Source organism: Artibeus jamaicensis, unplaced genomic scaffold (assembly GCF_021234435.1).
Source record: "Artibeus jamaicensis isolate MK-2021 breed Jamaican fruit bat unplaced genomic scaffold, CSHL_Jam_final contig_410, whole genome shotgun sequence".
Classification (NCBI taxonomy): domain Eukaryota; kingdom Metazoa; phylum Chordata; class Mammalia; order Chiroptera; family Phyllostomidae; genus Artibeus; species Artibeus jamaicensis.
The window spans coordinates 852,660-866,027 of NW_026521820.1; positions in this window are offsets into that span (position 1 = coordinate 852,660).

The window sequence follows — 13,368 nt, forward strand, 5'->3', positions numbered from 1 at the left end:
TTCTTGGGGAGGGAAGGATTGTGATTTGGATTTAAAAGTCAGTGAGCTTGTGGGAAGTCAGATTATCAGGTAAAGTGAAAGTAAAGGATAAAAAATAGGTGTAGTGTGTGAGAGAATAGAGTAAACCAGAACCATAATAGAGTTCAGGAAACTGTGAAGTGGGCTAAGATCTGGGAGGGGTGCTGTGTAGTATTTATGGAATGGCTATTATTTACAATAATAAGGGAGCAACAATCATATGGCAGAATCTATGTGATCTGGATAACCAGAATAGGAAGTATAGGACCTTGAGCAGTGTGCTAATGGAACACAAGTGAAGTGAAAGACAATAAATTAACAATACACTATGAAAGAGAGAACAAGAGAAACCAGTCAAACAATACAATTTTACCAGCCAAGTGTAGAAGACTAAACAGAGGAATACAAAAATACTAATAAAATAAAAGATGTAAGAATAATAAAAAAATAATAGTACAGATATGCAATAACTTGCAAGTTCTCTGTAGCAGTAAAGTGAAATTTGTCTCATTGTCTCAGCTGTTGGGATGCCCCCTCTTTGGGTGAACTCTGGTCTTTTCACAATTCCAGGTTTTTTGTCTCACTTGTGGGTATTAAAAAATAAAAAAAGGAAGTAAGAGGAGATAAAAAGGGAAAGAAATGAAGAAGGAATAAAACAAGAAAGAAGGAAAGAGAAGAAGAAGGAGTTAAAAGATAAAAAAATAAAATGAAATAAATAATGAAGAATTACTTAAAGAAAAATAAATAAATAAAACCTCCTGCTTGCTTCAAGCTGGCCAAGCCAGTTTTGCTGGTCTTCCTGGCTGCAGCAGTCTAAGGGGTGATTGGTTTAATCACCAATTAAACCAATTTTCTCCCTTCTTTATAGGCACTCAGTCAGCCTCCAGCCCTGTTCTTCAGCAGACTCTGGTCCTGCAGGTTCAGCTGTGCACTCTCTCCAGGACTACAGGTTTGGGCTTGGAGGCCTCTTCCTGGGGCTTTGGGTGTGGGCATCAAGCCTTCCAAGGTGTGTATTCTCCCCGGGGCTGCAGGCATGCATGCTAAGCCAGACTGCCTCCTGTCCTCAGGTTCAGGTGCACACTCTTCCCAAGGCTACAGGTGTGTGTGCAGGACCTTCCACCCTACCTCAGGATTGCTTAGCGCCTGGATAGAGAGGAGGCCAGAGTGACTGCTGCAGGAAAACTCCCCAAACAGCCACTGAGTGCCTCTTTTTTCACTTTTTCTTTTTGAGAAATTCCTCCTACTCCAGCCTGCCACTCCAAACAGAGGTCTGGCCTCTCACACAGCCCAATTCTCCAACCAGACCCAGGACTGTCTGGGTTAGGGCCCATTATGGCCCAACTCTCAATTCTTCCCAGCCACTGTCCATAGACTCTGTGGGTGCTCACAGCCCCTGCATGTTTGCCACTTAGTCCTTATTCTTATTCCCCTCTCTGTGACTTCAAACAACCAGGTCTCTCCCAGTGCTGCTCAAACCTTGTTTGACATGGAGGGAGCAGTTGACCCAGCTTTCTCCCAAGAACCCTGTGGCAAACCCAGTGGTCTCCAGGCCTGGGGCTGCAGCCACCCTGATCCCCAAGCTGGTCTGAGGGACCTTATTGTCCTGAAGCACTCTCCTTACTGTCTGATTTTTCAGTGTCCTCTACAATTTTTGGTCTCCTATCTTCATATATGCTGAGGTACTGTTGGCTGTTCGCTCTGTTCCTCAGGAGATCATCTAGGTGTTTCACTCATGTGCACGGGGAAATGGGCTCCACTCCCACCTATCTCACTGCCATCTTAAGTCTCCAATTCTTCTATTTTGAAAAAAAAATCTTATTATTTTCGAAAAGGCACTTTTTAAAAGGCAATTGTAAGGTAATTTATGATTCAAATATACATGAACAGAAAAAATTCAACACCATCAAAAAAGGAATGAGGACACTTTGTGTACTTTTTTGGAAAAAACTAGCTAAGATAAACTTTTAAGTTTAAAAAAACAAGGTGTGGAATGGTGTGTGTAGTATGCTCTTTTTTATATATGTGCTACCATTGACTTATACATTCGTAAATTATCTCTGAAGACAATTTGGATGTTGGGAGAAGCGGGTAGCTGAGGAATAGAAGTGGGAGAAAGAATTTTCACTCTCCTATACTCTTTAATTTTAATATTTGGGAAGAAATTTGGGTAGAGCCTTCTAACTTATAATAATGAACATTTAATAAGTACTGATAATGTGCAAGCACTTAGTAACTTATTGAGTCCTCACAGTAATTCTTAGACATAAGTATTATTTTAAGGCACATTTTACAGATGCAGAAACTGAGGCACAGAGACCACCACAAAACTGGGTGTCCAAGATCCCAGAGCCAGTAAGTAGTAGAAACAGTTCTGGGCCCCAGGCTCTAAAGATCCCATCTGATATGTAGCATCTTGCTTAGCTTCCTCTTTTTCTTATTTTTTAAAATACTTTTAAATTGTATTGTTGTTCAAGTTACAGTTTTCTGGTTCTCCCACCTCCCTCCCCTGATTTCACCACCCTTGGTTTTGTCCATGTTCAATTTCTTGCTCTTCTTCTTCTCCTGGTACCCCTGTGATTTCGATGTTTAAATGTTTAAAGATGTTCTGGAAGTTCCTAAGCCTCTCCTTATTTTTTTTTGAATTCTTGTTTCTTCATTCTGTTCTGGTTGAATGTTTATTTCTTCCTTTTGTTCCAAATTGTTGATTTGAGTCCCTGTTTCCTTCCCATCACTGTTGGTTTCCTGTACATTTTCTTTTATTTCACTTAGCATAGCCTCCATTTTTTCATCTAATTTGTGACCAGTTTCAACCAATTCTGTGAGCATCCTGATCACCAGTACTTTGAACTGTGCATCTGATAGGTTGGCTATCTCTTTGTTGCTTAGTTGTATTTTTTCTGGAGCTTTGATCTGTTCTTTTATTTCGGCCATTTTCTTTTGTCTTGGTGCACCTGTTATGTAGTGATGGCAAAGCCTTAGGTGTTCACCAGGGTGGGGCAACCCACGTCGCTGCGTGTGACACTGTATGTGGGGGAGGGGTTTGAGAGAGAACAATGGTGCTTGCTCCACTCTCTGCTGGTTTTCAGTCACTTCCCTCCTACCCACAGTCAAATTGGGCCCTCTGGTGCCGATTTCTGGGTATGTGGGCTTGTGTACATTCTAGGACCCTCTGGGTCTCTCCAACAAACTCACCTGTGAGGATGAGAGTTTCTCCCACTGCTGCCTCAATCCCCACAGGTGTTTTAAATCAGAGGTTTGAGTCTTTATTTCCCTGCACTGGAACTCTGGGTTGAGCAGTCTGTCTGGCTCTCCAGTTGTTCCTCCCGGTTTATCTGCACATGGATGTGGGACTGCCCAGTCCACAATCTGCCACCTCACCAGGTCCACCAGCCACAGCCTTGTCTACCAGCGCCCCATCCTCCAGCCATGAGTCCTCTCCACCCAGCTGCCTGTCTCTGCTCCTCCTACTGGTCTGGATGAATGTTTCTTCTTTTACTCCTTGGTTGTTGTACTTCCATGCAGTTCGATTTTCTGTCAGTTCTGGTTGTTTTTTGTTTGTTTGTTTTCCATTTGTTTCTGTCCTTTTTTTGCTTGTGCGAGGAGGCACAGTGTGTCTACCCATGCCTCCATCTTGTCTGGAAGTCTCAGTAAATATTTTTGAACCAAAGAATTAATTCTCAGAATATTTTCTTTTTTCACTCTGGTGTAAAATCTGTATTTCTTCAGGTCTCCCTGAAAGTGACATAAGACACATTTTAAAAGGTTAGAGACCCTATAGGATTCTTTAAGAGCTAGGAAGTTTAAGACAGAATTTCTGATCTCTTATGTATCTCCAGAAATTGTCTGGCAGCCTCTTGCTTCCATCTCTGAGCACACAGCCTTCTCAGAGGTGTGTCCCTAGGAAATTTAGCTTGTGTGTAACTTGTGTATTCAACCTATGCTCAGGAACATTCATGTACATGCAAAGGATTAAAATTCACCCAGACATTTTGGCTCCTACCCTATTGTCCTGGCTGTATTTTCAGAGGCTTCTTACCTGCCTATGTTCATCTCCTTACCCTGCTTCCTGCCTCAGTGAGAGTTCAAAAGTCACAGAACTTATCTACTGAAGCACAGTGAACCATTACTCACTGATTCCAAGGTGCATTTTCCCATTTAAACATCTCTGAAGTTAGATGCCACATATAGTCAATGATAAGAAAGCCTTGTGTCATCATTGAACTGTAGTTTTTTCTTTCTTAGTAATTCATGCAACTTCTCATAATAGTTGGCATCTTAGATTTGGTGAAATAAAGTTGTCAAAAGTGTAAGCAAAAGTTCAATTCTTCTGAAAAGTGATGCTCAACTAAATTTAGATTCTGTGCTTGGGTTTCTTGATATTACAGGGTCACTCAACTAATAATAATTATTTAAAACAGTATCACCCTGGCTGGTGTGCCTCAGTTGGTTGGGAATTGTCCCACAAAGTGAAAGGTCACTGAATTGATTGCTGGTCAGGGCATATGCCAGGGTTGCAGGTTTGGTCCCCAGTTGGGGCACATATAGAAGGCATCAATCAATGTTTCTCATTTCAATGTTTTTCCCCTCTTTTTCTCCCTCCCTTCTTTTCTCTCTAAAGACCAAAAGTAAAAAGAAAAATAAATTAAAAATAGAACCTATATAGCTCTTATTATATGCTATGCACTGAACATAGACTACCTCTCCTCTTTATAATAACCAGGAAAGGTAATTTTCTTCGATTATAGAATGGAGAAACTGAGGGTTAGAGAAATCAGGTAACGAGTCCTTGATTATGTGCTCCCCTTTCAGCCAAATGTACCATCTATCTGCCTTTCCTATTCTTATTTAAAAACATTTTCCAGAGGCTGAAGGGTACACATGGATTCCTCCTGAAGTCCTCCTACCAGAAGCCTCCCTTCCTCAGCCATAGTCACATATTATTACAGCAAATAATGACAGTTTACCAACTGTCCAGAGGTTACCAGCATGAGAGCTCAATCTGAAGACACACATAGCTGCAGCTGTGTGCTTTGCACAAATCATTATAAAATACTGTGTGGTCTACATCTTTAGTGAAGTGGAGAGTGGCAGGTTTGTGCAAGAGAGAATGCCAGAGGATAAGGAGTAAGGAAGAAGCAGGCACATGGCAGCATAGCCGCACCTGGCCGCAGAGGGATTTTGAGGTGAGTGAGTGAGCCACCTACCAGTTGCCTGTAAATGCTGCACAGGGAGCTTCCATCAGTATGTGCCCATAACAATCTTGGAAATAGATCATTTAAAACAGTAATGACATTAAATATTCTCCTTAAGTTTATGAGATTTTTTTTTTTATAGTCAGTACATTTGCCTCATTACTTTCATACACTGCTGAGGAGAAAAAAGTATTTCTGGAAGACAATTTGGCAATGTGTTTATTTTATTTTTCCTTTTTTATTTTTATTTTTTATTTAATTGTTGTTAAAGTACAGTTGTCTCCGTTTTACCCCCACCACTCCCCCCAACCCCAGCTGTCCCCATTCCTTGATCCTACCGCTCTTTGGTTTTGTCTGTGTGTCCTTTATACATGTTCCTGAAAACCATTCTTCCCATTTCCCCCCATTACCCTCTTCCCCCTTCCCTGTGATTACTGTCAGTTTGTTCTTAATTTCAATGTCTCCGGTTATATTTTGCTTACTTGTTTGTTTTGTTGATTAGTTTATAGGTGAGATCATATGATATGTTTCTTTCATGGCCTGGCTTATTTCACTTTGCATAATGATCTCCAGATTCATTCATACTGTTGGGAAGCATAGGAGTTTAAAGAGAGCCTAAAATCGTTATCATGCCCTTTGACCAAGAAACTTCAATTTCTAGGAATTTGTACTCAGGAAATCATTGGAGAGACACAGAACTATTTCAGTACTAGAGTTTTTATTGTAGTGTTGTTAAAATAGCCAACAAAACAATAACAACAACAACTAAAATAAAGGCCCAAATAAAAGGGAAAACCTTTTTTATTTATGGTACCTATTTATAAGAAATACAGCCATTAAAAAATAATTTGAAGACTACTTAGTGATGTGGGAAGATGTCCAGGAGATAAGGTTGAGTGAAAATAGGTTATAAGCAACATGTATGAAATGATCCATGTTACTGAGTTTATTAATTTATGTACAAAGAACAAGTCTACAAAGAAGGACAATAAAATATTAGTATTAGCTATAGCTAGATTTTTTGGATACACTTTTCAAAACTTGCCAACAAATTTTATAATGGAAGTGTATTACTTTTATACTCAGAAGAGGTAAAAAAAAAGATACCTAAAAAATTGTCCCCTTCATTTTGTTGATAATATGGGAGTAACTTTCTTATCTTTAGGAAGGATGTTAACTCTTCTCTGTTAGTATGTTTAGAGAAATTATCTATGATTAAAAAGAGAATTTTCCATCCCTGGCTGATGTGGCTCAGTTGGTTGGAGAGTCGTCCTATGCACCAAAAGTTTGCCAGTTCAGTTCCCCATCAGGACATATACCTGGATTGCAGGTTCGATCCCTAGTCAGGACATGTGCAGGAGGCAACCAATTGATGTTTCTATCTCAGATCAATGTTTCTCTCTCTTTCTTCCCCTCTCTCTTAAATGAAAATAAAAAAATAAACCTTCAAAAAAAGAGAGATAATTTCCCAGTATGTTTACTATGGAAAACAAACATTACTTATTAACTAGACTAGGGTACGGAAGGTTAATGTGTATCTTATCTCTGCAGGTCCAGTTTGTTCTTATTGATAGTAATACACTAGGGTCTTAGGACACAGTCTCCTGGACCATGAGAAATGAGCATTATTTGGTTTGCTTTACAGATAAGAAAACTTCTGTGCAAAGAATTATTGGTACTTTTTTCCTCTCTGGACTTATCAACCCAATAAAATCAGTAAACTTATTCTTTGAGTTTCTGGCCACTGTATTTCACTTGTTGCTTGTCTGTAGGTTATTAGAGAGTAGAGTCCCCAAAGTAATATAATACTCTGATATTTGTCCCAGAAAATCTTATTTTCAGAGATCAGTAACACATTAAGTTAAAGCTGTTTTTCTTGTCTAGTCACAGAGTCTCTCATTCAAAGGGAAGTATGCTTTATGGTTTTATATTATCCCCACTGAAGTGATACAATTCGCCTTGTTCATGAAATATTTTTCAGGGAATATCGTTCCCATGAACCCTATAGGAACTATGAATGAATGAAATGTATTCACCAAAAGATAACTGGGAAATTTTGGCAAAGGAACCAAGGGTAAATACTGAATATATTTAAAAGTAAAGTTGAGACTAAAAGAAATCTGAGAAAAAAAGTGACAGGTTATAATTTAAATGTTTAAAGTCTTGGAAAGCTAGAAAGGACACAACCAATAAAACTCATTGGGGAAAAAGTGATGAGGGTGGAGAGTAGAGTAGAATAGGTTTGTTGATTACCTCATCTATACTTGAAAGTCAAAAATATTCCTTAAAACTGATAAATCAAATAACAGAAGTATAAGTATATGTATCAGTATAAACACAAACACCAAGAAAGAGAATATCCTTAAGTTGGGTGGTGAAGAAGAGGAAAAGAATACAAGAGGAAGAGAAACACTTTAATGTTATTTCTCATAGCAGGAAACATTTGGTAATATCTAAAGAAAATAACCTTAATAGATAGTTAAGGTTATTACATAAGATTATAATTATAAACTGACCACATGGGCAAAAATACTAATCTTCTTCCCTACATATCAGGAAAAAGTAAGTCCTCAAAATACAAAAAACTAAAACTTATCAAACTGCATACTTAGAATGGACAATTTTTAAATTATATAAATTGTATATCTAGAAAGCTGTTAAAACTACAAAGACAGTGACCACATAAGGAAAAGCTTTCTTATACTATGAAAACATAAAATATGAAATAAAACAATATGACAATTAAATCTAACATCTGTAAATGGATTAACTCACCTATTAAATAAGAGTTGCAGATTGGCTCACAAAGAAAATCTAAGCTCTATGATGTTTGAAAGAAACAAATCTAAAACAAAGAAATTTAGAAAGATTGAAAATAAAAGTGAACAAAGTTTCTTAATTCCAATTTCTATGAAACAATCCTCATATGTCACAGCTTAACAAATGTAGTGCCATCTGCTAGAGTAGTGACTAACATTTGATGGTGATTTTACAGAGCACTTTCATATATACTATCTTAATTAAACCTTTATAAGTTGATGAGAAAGATCATTCTTATTAGTCTTTTACAAAAAGAGAACCCATATATGAAACTTGAAGGTGACTTACCTAACTTCATGTAGCTATCATTTGATCACTCAGGAATCAGTCCTAAGTTTTCAACTTTACTCATCCCATGCCATTTTGTCAACAGTGTTTTCTCAGGGAGAACACTGAGGGAGCAGGTCATAGGTATACTTATGCAAATCATCATCTCTTCATAATAAAAATTGCTTCCAATTTTGAGTCCTTCCTTGTTTTACGGGACTCCTAGGCCTAGACATTTTATATGATATGTACTTAATCCCCACAATATCACTATGAATTAAATATTATCTGTATTTTTACATTTGTGTTAAGTAAACTGTCCAATCACACACAAGATATGCAACAAAATTGAAATCCCTCATTCCAGAGCTTGAGGGATTTCCAGTGTGTTACTAACTGATATTAGTAAATGTTGGAGCTGGAAGGATATAAAAGAACTTAAACTGAACCATCAATCCTTAAACATTTCTTATACTTTGTGTTTTGCAAGTGAAATCTGATGGGACACTGGAGCATGAGCAGTGGAGGTACCATTGTCTGCTGCTATTCCTTACTGCCCCATTGGCCCATGAGATTCCAGTGGACCTGTGATGTGTGGTAGTTCAGCAGGAGTAAGCAGAGGTGCTGACAGCCCCAAGAGGCCATGCTTTCCATTACAACCAGAACTTGTTCTGATGCAGAAAGAAGGCAATTATGTTCTAAGAAACACAACCACAAAACTCTGTCATATCCTTTCTTGACTTGTGTTCTTGTTCCCTGTGTTAGCCAAAGGCTTATACTGAAAATGACAACATAGAAGGAAAAAGGAAGATAGAGCAACTCATAGTTCCTTTTCCTTTCAGATCTCCTTCCCCATCAGTAAGCCAAAGTTTGAGAGTGTTGGTAGAATGTGTGTGTAACAAGAACTGAAATAAAAAATAGTAAGTTTGTTTCACCTAGTGTTTCTCTCTTCTGGTAAGAACAAAATACATATGCATGTATGAGCTGTGAAGTAAGAATTATGTAATTTTGATGATTCTGCATGGGAGTTAAATGTACTTACACTTGCATTTAAACTGACATCACATAATATAAAGATGAACAGTAAAATTCATACCAATAATTTACCTTTTTCTTTACTTAAAATGGCATGAAATAGCAAATGAACAGTGTGACAAGTGAAGAGAAGAACTTTCCTGCTTTTTGAATAAGAGGGCGTGTGTTTTTATTTTACACGAAGACCTAATTCACCAATTAATTAGCTGGCCCTCAATGAAATACAAACACACATAAAATTATAAACATGACCTTTTGACCAATAACTGTTGTACATTTACATTGCATTTACATTGTACACATTTGGGGATTTGAAAATTTCAATAACATCTCCAATTTCAAAGACAGATAAGTCCCCAATGCTTATCAGTTCAACTCAATTTCATAGTTACACAATTTTGCACCTAGGATGATTTTTTCTTGCCGCTGGCTCTGAGACCATATCCATCATGCCAAATGTGGCAACCTCTGTCATGTTTCACTAATCTGGTATCTTAGTTGCTATATGTTTTACCAATGACCTTGCCCAAAGGAGGTGAGGTCTTGGAGGTTGACCAACAGTAAAAATATAGAATACTAGGTGTGATAATTGACTAGTGACCTTCCCCCAAATAGGTCCTAATCCCTGGACCTTGTAAATGTTAATTATATGGAAACAGGGTTCTTGTGGATGTAATTAAGTTAAGATGGGCCTAGTTTACAAGGGTAAGCCCTAAATGCAATCACAGGTATCCTTATAAAAAGGAGGCAGAGGGAGATTTGAGGACACACAGAAGAGAAGATGATATGAAGACAGAGGCAGAGATTGATGTGGTTACAAGCCAAGGAATGCAGCCCCCAGGCCCCAGAGTTAGAAAAGGAAAGGAAGAACTCTGCCCTAGAGCCTCCAGGAGTATGGCCCTGTCGACACTTTGATTTTGAACTTCTGGTCTCCAGAACTATGAGAGAATAAACTTCTATTGTTTTAAGCCACCAAGTTTTGATAATTAACTTACTCCTCAAAGGAAAACAAAACAAAAAAAGAAAAACAAAACAAAGCCTATTTCTTACGGTAGAAAATTAAGACTGTAATAGAAGTTTCTCACATACTGAAGAGTTAAAGGAAATTATTTAAATGCCTTAAGAAGGCTGAAAACCCCAATTAACAAGAGTCTTATCTTCTCTCTTCCTGTTCACGATGTCCGTGGACCACATGTAGCAGAAGCTGAAAATCAAAGCACAATTTTATACTATCATATCAATCTATCCTTGATAGCTTGTCATCACACAGAAAAGTTTCAAATCATTTACTAAAGCACATTGGTATTTTGGAAGGGCATAATTTTTATGAAAAACATGTTTTCATAAATAATTTTGTGATGTGGGACTTACATAATTATTAGCAAGAAGTGTGTATTGCAACCCTTGTAACAAAATGACGCCACCTCTCACATTATTCATTTACAACCTTGCTCCTGTTAAACTTCCTTTCTTTTATGCATGCAGTTTTCCCCCTGCCTGATGCATAGTTTTGAAGCTTTGGGAAGCTGGTTCATACTGCAATTGTGAGTGCTTTTTACCCTTATTAGGTTCATATCATTCATCCTCTGTTTTCTTTTTTCAAGAAATAAATTTACAAAACAGCCTGAGCAAATACTACAGAATAATGGGCAGTATAGTAGATCTTTATAGATACTTACAGAATTTAATAAGAAAAATAGATTTTATATCATTTGAAACAAAACATAAGTGAAACAAAAACATATGATCTTAAAATAATGTGATATGTAAACACTATGTTATTGGTATTTATAATGATATAAATAATTTATAATGATATAAATCAGCTCTTGGAGAAAATAAAACAGTTGTAGTTAGAGAATTTGCCAATTTCTTCAGCATAAATGCTCCCATTGTTGCTGATATCAAGCCATCTATCTGAAGTCTAAAGGTAGAGTTGGGAAGAGTGGTACACAATCAGTTCAGGGTGAGCTTCCCCAGTGCACCACTGCTCCTCGCACTCCAGAGCTCCCACCATCAGCCTCTCCATTCAAAGGAAGGGACCACTGAGTACGTCGATCTACGTGCCCAAGTATAGGGGAAATCCATGCCAGCTGCCTACAAAAGTCTACATACATATTCCTTCATTCCTTAAAGGGACAACTGCAATAGCATAATCAATAAAATATATTTAAAAAGAAAAAATGACAAATAAAGAAGGCTCACCAAACTGAGGAGGAAATCCAACAACTTAAAGCTTAAAGGAGGAGCCCATAGATGGTTGAACAAGACCCTGGAGGGGGACTGAGATGATTTAGGAACAAGAAGGGATTTTATTTTGAAATTTTAATTTGTATCCTCAGGGAGATTCAAGAAAATATTCCAAAAACTACAATAAAGATTAATTTAAAAAAATGCCACCTAAAAAAGAAAAAGAAAATATTACACCTTTAAATGTAATAAAATGGAGAGAAGATGTCAGCAAGGTAGGTGGGAGCAGATCCCAGTTCTTGTGCCCAGCTGGAACACCTAGCCAGTCTTATGAACAGCCAACAGAATCCCAACATATATGAAGTCTGGAGGCCAAAAATTGTAGAGGACATTGAAAAACAGATGGTGAGGAGATTGTGCTGGGAAGGTAAGTTCCCTGGGAATCTGTGTGGGGACCAAGGTTGCTGTGGTCCTGGGCCCAGCACCTGCCCCAGAATATGGGGAGGAGAGTTAGATCATCAGCTCCCTCCCCTACTAGACCAGGCAGGGCAGCCCAGCACCAGGAGGGACCTGGATGGTGGAAGTCGCTGGGGGGAATAGAGATGAAGGGGGAGACACACAAAGGCAATACACATCCAATGGTACTGTAGACTCTGGCACCAGAGAGATTGAGGTGCCAGGCGACACCTGGAGAAGGGAGGAGTTGGGCCATTTCAGACCCTCATTCGGATAGTCTCCGGACTGGTTGGAAAGTTGGGCTGTGTCAATAACTGTGTTGCTTGTGAAGAACCAGGGGCAGCTGCTTTGTAAGGAACTCTCCAGCAGCAACTGACAATTTCCATTGTATGCACCCAGAGACTGAGTGGCTGAGGGGAACCACGTGCCCCACTTGTCTCACGCTGCACACCCAGAGGTTGGGTGCTTGAGTGAAACAGCACACCCGAGATTGACTCATACTGTGAGCAGCTGAGTGGCTGATTTGAACCTGGAAAATCACAGATGACCTGGGCCAGAGGCCAGAAAACTGTAAATATTGAGACCCAGATCTAGTCCCCATCCTCTCAAAGCCATAGGAAGGGAGAAAAGCAAAGTCCAGGTCCCCCTCTTCCTATGGCATCTAGGAAGACCACCAGAACTTGCTTAACAGGTTTAAAGTCAGCAGGAGGCTTATTATTATTGTTTTTTCTTTTTGGATCCTCTCTCTTTTTTGTTTCCTTTTTTTCCCTTCCCCCAAGTGAGACATTAGGATGTGGAGGTACAAAGGGTCCAAAGACAGATCAAAAGGGGGAGCACAAGGCTAACCCCAAAAACGGAGAAACTAAGACAAATGTCACTTTGCTGTCCCACAGAGCTGGCATTTTATTGTTTATGTGTATTATTATTATTATTATATTATTTTAACACTTTTATTAGTATTTTTGTTATTTCTCTTCCTATGTTTAATTTTCCTCATTTTATTTCTTTGTTTAATTGCATTGTTTGACTGGTTTTCCTTACTCTCTCTTTATTGTATTTCAATTTTTCTTCTTTCACTCCATTCATATACCAATAACACACTACTCTTCATTGGGTACTTTCTATTCTGGTTATCTAAATCATATATTTCTTGTCATATTATTGTTGTTCCAGTACTATTATAAATAATTGTTGTTCCACAGAATTGTACATACTACACAGCAACCCTCCCTGATCTTAACCCACTTCACTTTATTCCTGAGTTTTATTACTGTTGTGGTTAACTCTATTCTCTCGCACCTTACACCTACTTTCTATTCTTTACTCTCACTATATGTCATCATCTAACCTTGTACAAGCTGTCTGTTTTCTGGAGTCAACTCAAAATCCT